At 40.2% G+C, this 9,070-nt stretch overlaps 1 non-coding gene across 1 annotated transcript; it reads right to left on the minus strand.

Annotated features, from left to right (window-relative positions):
- Positions 1-3,190: 3,190 nt before the first annotated feature.
- On the minus strand, positions 3,191-3,297 carry LOC141589482 (small nucleolar RNA R71). The gene has a single exon (XR_012520419.1). It is a non-coding gene; the product is annotated as a small nucleolar RNA R71 (small nucleolar RNA).
- Positions 3,298-9,070: the final 5,773 nt, after the last annotated feature.

A 9,070-nucleotide genomic window follows, 5' to 3' on the forward strand; every position in this document is an offset into this window, starting at 1 on the left:
CTCGGATTCAGTAGTAGAATCTGCTACAACATCCTGTTTGGAACTCTTCCAGCTGACTGCAGCACCATTAAGAGTAAAGACGAATCCGTAGGTACTTAAGGATGTTTTTAACAGCCATCCAGTGTGTTTCACCTGGATTGCCTTGGTACCGACTCGTCATACTCAATGCATATGCCACGTCTGGACGTGTGCATATCATGGCATACATGATTGATCCTATGGCTGATGCATAAGGAACACGACTCATGCGTTCAACCCCTTCAGGTGTCTTGGGTGACTGAGACTTGCTCAAATGCATCCCAGACGTCATTGGAAGGTTCCCCTTCTTGGAGTTGGTCATCTTTGAACCTTTCAAGAATCTTATCTAAATAAGACTCTTGACTCGGTGATAACATCCGTCGTGATCTATCTCGATAGATACGGATTCCCAATATGCGTTGTGCCTCACCCGAGGATCTTTCATCCGGAAATGGTTCTTCAAACATCCTTTTACTGAAGATAAGAGAGGAATGTCATTCCCAATCAAGAGTATGTCATCGACATACAATATCAAGAAAACAATATTGCTCCCACTCGACTTGATATATAAGCATGGTTCCTCGACCGATCGAGTGAAACCATACTCTTTTATCACCTGGTCGAAACGATGATTCCAACTCCGAGAAGCTTGCTTAGGTCCATAAATGGAACGTTTAAGCTTGCACACTTTCTTAGAATTTTCAGGATCTATGAAACCTTCGGGTTGTACCATGTACAACTCCTCCTCCAAATAACCGTTTAAGAAGGCGGTTTTCACATCCATCTGCCAAATTTCATAGTCATGAAAAGCGGCAATCGCTAAGATTATCCGAATGGAACGCAGAATAACTACGGGTGCAAAGATTTCATCATAATGCAATCCGTGCACTTGAGTGAAACCTTTTCCCACTAGTCATGCCTTATAGGTATCTGGTTGCCCGTCTACAGAATGCTTTATTCTGTAAAGCCATTTGCACTGAAGAGGTCGTACCTTGTTAGGTAAATCAACAAGATCCCATACGTCATTCTCATACATAGAGTCTGATACGTGCATAATATATAGTCTTTTAGCCTATTTTAGCACATATTTCTATGCTTTTTTATACTGTTTTTATGGTATTTTGCCCCGAATTGGCTACTTTGGTTCATTTTGTCCATTTTGTAGAAATGAACGCGGGAGTAGTGGAATCGTACCCTTTTTCGTCCTTTTGCATGCATTTAGAGGAGACGGGATTTTTCCAGAGTGAGATACTACGTTCGGAAGCGTCGTGGCATGGATTACGAGACATTTAGGCGCGGACTTGAGCTGAACTGAAGACCAAGAACTCGATCGAGCAGTTTAATCACTCGATCGAGTGATTTTTACGTCCCAGATTGGTCGATCGAGTGGTTTTCCACTCGATCCTTAGCCTGTAGAAAGACCAGTTACTCGATCGAGTAAATTTCTACTCGATCGAGTAGATTTGCTGAGGTGTTTGCTCGATCGAGTGGTTTTAATCCACTCGATCGAGTGGTTTCGCTGATTATGGGCTTTAAACAGCCCGTGTGTTGTTTAATTTCGCAAAACTTAAGTACTTTACTATTTAAACCTACGTTAACTAGGTTATTAGCATCTTTTATCTACTTTTCAATTATCAAACTTTTACTGCGTACTTCATTCCTCTCTACTGTAACTTTATTTCAGGATTACTTTCGCTTGGATTTTGTGTTCTTTACGCCGGATTCGCATCGATTGTAATTCTTTCTCTTCTCTTATTAATAATTAATCTCTTGTTGCTTTAATTCTTCGTTTCGTTACATTTATTCTTCTGCCCTAATTTACTTTTATGCAATTTATTGTTTATTTCATTATGTTTTACTGGAATTTTATCTCTTTGTTAGTTTAATTAGCGACATGAGTAGCTAAACCCCTTTCATGTTGGGATTAGGGGATCTGCGGTAGGAAAGTGACGATTTAGTAAATGAATTAGATGAGTTGATTACGAGACTCTGTCACCATAGCAATTTAACTGTATTTATTCGACTTAGTTGAGTGCACACTTTTGAGTTAACTTTTAATCTGGCTAAAATTAATCCTAGATCGAAAGATTGGACTAAATAGGCCTGCTATGAACAGTAGACTACCCTGACGAGAATGAAAGTTAAGTTAGCGGTATTTTAGGATAGAAAGTGGATCGAAAGGACCTTTCAACATCCGTCTTACATTAATTGCCTCGAGTCATTTACGGTGGTGAGTCACTGGACTACCGTAGTGAACCGAAATCCTGACATGTCCCTCTCTATCTGATAGTTTAATCTTATTTCTCTGCCTTTATCACTCTTACCCTTTAATTCTCTTTCCTTTAAAAATCGTGGTTTAGATAACAAATCAAACAACCCCCCCATTTGTGACCAAATAGACGGACCACTACAAATATCTTGCCTCCCTGTGGAGATCGACCTGACTTCCCTAGCTATATAGTTAGTTTAGTTAGTTTATTTTTGACAGGTACACGACAGACGTGTCAAATTTTGGTGCCGTTGCCGGGGAGGCAATTGCCCTATTTATTCTTGTTCCGTTTATTTTATCCGTCTCAGGGAATTTCTATTCCTTGAGGCCGTTCTTATTATTTTCTTTCAGTATTGTTTATGCCCATGTCAGACAGGTTTGAATTAGTTTCAGCTGATTCAGAGCCAAAGAGATTATTCAGGCATAGACTCCGTCTGATAAGGAAATCACGAAAGGAAGACTTGAGTACTTTCGAGCTAGAGCTAGATCATTCCCTTTTCGCGGAAGACAGTCCGATTTCTACAGTAAAGATGCCAAAGCTTTCCAGTCATTCAGTGCCTAAAGCATCCTCTATTCCGAAGGGTTTCAATATCCAAACTGAGGATGGTAATACATTCGATATCCGTCCTTCTTATATCAATCTGGTGGAGAGGAATATCTATAGAGGTGTGGCAGGTGAAGATCCGAGGAAGCATATGGAGACCTTTACCGATTCTTTCGTTCTACTATCCCCGCCACTAAGGGGTAACTCAGACAAGATTAAGGAAGTTCTATTTCCTTTCTCTTTAGCCGATTCGCCAGGAGTGGTCGATCGACTTGGACCACACAGCTGCTGGGGTTACAGATTGGGAGTCTCTTGCTCTTGCATTTTACAAGAGATATTTCCCTCCACAACGCACCAATTTGCTGAGAGCCAAGATTACTAGTTTCAGACAGGCTCCCGATGAAAGTTTCTATGAAGCATGGTCACGATTCAAGAAGTTGGTGAGGTCTATACCTCACCATGGTTTTGACCCATGGTTTCTAGCTAATCAGTTCTACAATGGGCTGTATGACGACCAGAGAGCCATACTTGATGCGGCATCTAGTGGAAGATTTCAGGAGAATACAGATGATGATAAGGGATGGTCCCTTATTGAAGAGATGGCGAATCATAGTGCTGAGTATGGTAATCCGAGGGATGGGATTAGAACAGTTCATGCAGTTGATAAGCAGGTTTTGGCTCAGCTGGAGACCATGAATGCTAGATTTGATAAGTTGGAGTTACAAGCTGCTGGGGAGCCTCAGACGGTCCATGTTCTTACTAGAGGAGAGACCGTTTCTTGTGAGAGATGTGGGAGTAATGATGGCCACACTGCTATTGGCTGTCTTATAGAGAAGGAACAAGTCCTTGCCTTTCAGAATATAGGCAAGGAGGGGTTCCTATTACAATAATCAAGGGGCGATCCATCCCAACGAGGTGGACTAGTCGGGAATGTGCTCAATCCTACTCCTCCTCCGCACCAAGCAGCTGACCTTATGTCCCTCCACACAAGAATCAACAAGGCTTTCAAAAGCCCCCTTCTTTTACTCCTCCTAACCATGGTGCATCATCTTCCGGTGGGGTGAGTGAAATTGTAATACTCCGTATTTATGAGTCTTGGGGTACTCTATCGAGTAGGCCTTACTCTGTCGAGTAAGGGAGTTTTGCGAAATAAAATAGTTTCGACTGTTGGGTACTCGATCGAGTAACTAGGGTACTCGATCGAGTAAGGGGCACTCGATCGAGTACCTTAGCTACTCGATCGAGTAGCCGGTTCTGGGGCTGTTTTGTTTTGGGTTTTGTTAATAATGCGATTAAAGTATAAAACACTTCCGTCATTGTTTCCAAATCACTTTTCCAAAACCTAAATTTCTGTTTAAGAGAGAAAGCAAACAAGTTCATCTTCTTAATCGCATTCTTAGCAATTCCCGGAGTTCAGACGGTCAGTTCTTGTCGTTGTTTATACCGTTGAGTTCCTTGCGTCGAGGGTAAGATCTATGTACCCTTTTTATTGTCTTTCCTTTGATTTGGTTAAACCCTAATTTTGGGATTGGGGGTTTTTATGATTTGTTATGGTTAGATTGTGATTATGTGATTATGTGATAGGAGAAGGATTTGTAAAGGAGAGGTTTTGAGACAATTTGCTAGATCGTCGATGATTGTGTTGCTTTCCGGGTAGGATTTCTACTCGGTATTAGTCCCATAATGGGATGATTGTTGATGTGTTAAGATTGATTGTTTGATATGGTAATTGTATTGTGTTTGTGATTGTGATTGTACATCGTTGATAGATTCGACGATTGTGGATATTGTGATTGTGATTGGTTGCCTATGGTTCTCGAGATGCGTTCTCGGCTGAGTGGAGTCACTTGCGGGAGTGGCTTCACGCCCCCGATTTCGCCCTTCGTGGAACCCGCCACGGAAGGGGATGTGCACATTAATGGACGGGGTTATCGCTCACTATGTGGAGCGGGGATTTGGTGGGTACGGCTGCGGTCCCCCATCGGGCGTGGTGGTCCGTGGACGATCGTGATTGAGATGATTGGAGTTGGTTGGTTGTGTATGTGTGTGATGCTTAAGCATGCGCTTATCTTATTGTGACATGTATATTAATTGTGTGATTAGTATCGACCCCGTTTAAATGTTTTAAAACTGTGGTGATCCATTCGGGGGTGGTGAGAGTTGCTTAGCGGGTATATCTTGGATACGCGTGGGATCTAGGGGGATGGAGTCGTCACATATCGAGTCTTTAGTCTTCCTTTGTGTTTGTTAGGACAGTTCCTTTCAGTTGGTTTATAGTTTGAGAACAGTTGTATTTTGCTTACGGTTGGTTTTGTTATGTAATCACTTAAACTTATTTAATAAAGTATGTTTCTTCATTGTCTTATGATTATCATGCCTCGGGTAACCGAGATGGTGGCATCCTTATACCCGAGTGGTCCTGGTAAGGCACTTGGAGTATGGGGGTGTTACAAATGGTATCAGAGCGACGATCCTGAAACCTGTAACCAATGAATCTAATGAACCTAGGGAGTCTAATTAAAATGAACCCGGGGTAAAGGTTGTAGGAGCTAATGCAAAGGCTTGGGAGACGTCCTAAAGTCGCGAACTCGCCCTACGATTTTGAACCGGTCACCATGGGATATGAGTCGGGATCGCTATGTGTTTATTTTGTGAATTGTGTAACAATATGGTGATGTGTGGCATGTATAAGGGTGATTTTGTATTTTGTTGGTTGAAAGCATGTTGGATGATACTTGGTTTACCATGTTGATTGGAATAGTTGGAAAAGTATGTGAGAATGACGAATGATGTGGTGGAAAAAGGAAATAATTTATATGTGATGAATAATGATGTGTAGGATGAATGATTTATAATGAGGCAATCCTAATAACATGTGGATAGGGGGTGTGATAAGATTTGTTTTCATAGTTTTGTTTGCGTAAAGCTATATATTAAGTTCGTATAATTGTCTACTATCGTATCATATGCGCTTGTTAGTCAAGTATGTGATTGAACTAGATGAATTGATTGGAAAAGATGAAGTGGCAATTTCGTAAGGATATGAATTTCTTGATTATGGAAGTGTTTATGTGATGAAGTGGATTTGTAATGTTGTTGTATTAGCAACATGGATATAGGATTTGTAGTGTAAGGGTGTGGTTTGTGTCATGAAAAGTTATGAAAATTAAAAACATGCGGGTAATACATGATTGAAAGTTGAATGTTATATGAGCATGATAGATGGTAATGTTTGGCTTTTGGTAAGTAGTAACATGAAGAATAGAGGTTCAATGATATGTGTTTTGAATAACAAATTGGATGAAAAGCATGATGATTGTTTATAACGTGGCACTTGATAACACGAAGTAGATTATTATGTTGATTGTATGAGGAGTCGCGCAGATTTGAATGCATAGTTGTAATCATAATGTTGAAATAATAATGAATGCATAGTACGTTGGGGGTATGTGAGATAACATGCGGGTAGTATTCACGAGTCTACATGATTCGATCGAGTGGGTATTTGTCGTTATTTTGACCAGAATCGTGTTTTTGGGCACTCGATCGAGTATGGGGTCACTCGATCGAGTAGCCTGGCTACTCGGTCGAGTAAGTCAGAGATCAGAAGGTCTGTTTGGGTTCTGGAGTCGGGGCACTCGATCGAGCATGTTGGGCACTCGATCGAGTAGCCTCAACTCGATCGAGTAGGTTCTGGTACTCGATCGAGTGGGGTCTGTGCAGGTCATATGCGTGTTTCGGGTCATATGTTTATTTTTATTTTTTTTGACATTCGTTGCATATTACGTTTAATCCAAAGATGTTGTATTACTTCTTTATGCATTGTTTTACGTATGTGTTGGTCCTGAAGCGTAAGTTACCCAATCTTATGATGTAAAGAGTGGCACTTATGATGAATATGAGTTCGGTGGGGAGGACATGAGTTATATGTGATTATGATAGATGGTGGAAAAAGAAAAGGAAGATTGGTATAGTTTATTGAGGCATAGAGCACGTTTTGCGAGACGGGATGAGTGATATGATTGTGTGTTGAGTAATGTAAAAGTAAGAGAATATGGGCAAGGGATGATGTGAGTATAATGAACGTGAGAATAAAAAGATTGAAAAGTAAGGATGCGGATAGTGGCAGAGTGAGATGTGTAAAGAATTATGGAGGGAGATGGTTAGAAATAGAGTTGAGTAAGGATATATGTAGTGAAAGTGCGTTTTAAAGGAGTTGAGAAGAGTAGTATATAGTGAACTTTGTGAAGACATGTCGCGAGGTGGATTTGGGAGATTTGGTTTATTAAGAGATGAAACTACTGTGTAATTTCCTTGGGCAATTAATGGTATAAAAGGAATTCTGATTTCTAGAGAGGTACAAAGGAGATGCAATTGTTAGAACAGTGAACGTTGATTTTATGGATAAACTAGAGGCAAGGGTGATTAATGGCATAATAAGATAATATTTATGGTAAGAAAGAGTGAGATGATATCGATATGAAATAATGGGATTTGAGTTTTGGAGCAATGAAAAGATAATCGGAGCACTAAAGAGTTAGATAGAAGTAATAAGGAGTTGAGCTATTAATGGTATTTTTGAGTATAACGAGAAAAGAAGGATAAAAGTAAGTTGAGAAAAAGTTCACCGGAGTTATGTGACATAAAGTAAGGAATCGTCGAGATGTATGATACTATCAAGGGTAAGTAAGTTAATAGTTATACAGAAGTTTCAGGACAACATGATTAATCATGAGTTTCGAGGAATTAAGGGAGTATGAAGTTGGTGGAGTATTTGCACGATACGAGATTTTTGGTGGAGAGTTAGATGATGATACAATTAAGGATAGTATTGGGAAGAATGTTGAGGTAATTTTGTTAATGGATTGGATGTTCGTTATTTGGGATGTCAAACAAAGATAGGAAACAAATCGTGATGTTTAGAGATGAGTGTAAGAGGTTTGATGCCCGGACAGCGGTAGTGTTATGGTTTGTGACTAGTGGTTAAGGGTAATGGTATATTAGAAAGGTAACAATTCTAAAGAGGTTGATTTTGCAGAGACCAGATTGATAAGTACAGTTATGAAAGAGTATAAGATGTGGTTATATGAGGCGGTTGTTAGTAGTTGAGTATTAATGGTGTGGCTACATTTGGCAGAGGGTGATGGATATGCGAAAGGGAGAATATGTTATGAGGCGTATACGAGTTAAGCTCGGGCGACAGGTAACCTATGTTGAGTGGTAACTTACGTGATCAGGATTGACTAGTTGGTTGTGATTACGGGTCTATGATATGTGTAAATGTTTGTGTGAGGTTCTGACCTCACAAGAAGTGGTATGGTGTGATAATTATAAAGTTGTTTTATGAATGTTCTGTAATATATAGGTTGGACACGGTAATTTAATTGAATAATATCCAAAAAGGTAATAACTTGATTAATTTGACATGGCTAGTTATAATTTTATGTGTATTAATAACACATGTGTATTCCGTGAAATGGTAGAGATGATGTTCATGAGATGCTTATCTGTTTATCCATATAATATGTTGCGTGGTGATTTAATAAAGTGGATTTGAGTAAGTTTTCTTGTCTGAGAAGTTATGCTCAGTCAGTGTTTATGGGAATCGTATGCAGTTGTGATGTCTATCGGTGTGGTTGTGGTGCCTCGGGTGGTGATCCGGGCACGGTACATAATGTTGTGATGCGGGTATTTTCGCACTACGGTGTGGTTGTTGGTGGCGGTGTTGTGATGCCGTCACCGGTTGTGGTGGAGTAGGCGGGATGATTATGATTCGAGTTTCGAAAGTGCATACCGGTTATTCATAGTTTGTTGTTTTGTTTGATGTTGCTCCCTGCGAGTTTCAGTTTCTGCAGATAGACAGTTGTCTTGTTTATTGATGTTTTCTTTACCAGGTTAAGTTGGGAATGAGGGTATAGTATGATATGAAATAGAGTCGTATATGTTTTCGTTGTTGTCATGGTATAGTGATGTTCTATTGATGGGACACGGTTGTGAGAGGTTATTCTGATAATTTTGATCTTGTTCTAGATAAGGCTTTAGTAGACATGGTAATGACAAGTGGTCCGTAGAACATGTGTAGTAATGATCCGAAAGTCGCAGGTGGTTCATAATCTTTTGTTGGGACGGTGAGTGTAGGGTGTTGGGGGAATTAGCGTCATATTAGGTTATGTATGAGTCTTGCGGTAATGAAGGAAAGAACTGGAGGATCTAGTGTGAGTGTACGTAACGAGTGTGGA

This window comes from Silene latifolia, chromosome 6 (genome assembly GCF_048544455.1).
Source record: "Silene latifolia isolate original U9 population chromosome 6, ASM4854445v1, whole genome shotgun sequence".
In the NCBI taxonomy this organism is placed as follows: domain Eukaryota; kingdom Viridiplantae; phylum Streptophyta; class Magnoliopsida; order Caryophyllales; family Caryophyllaceae; genus Silene; species Silene latifolia.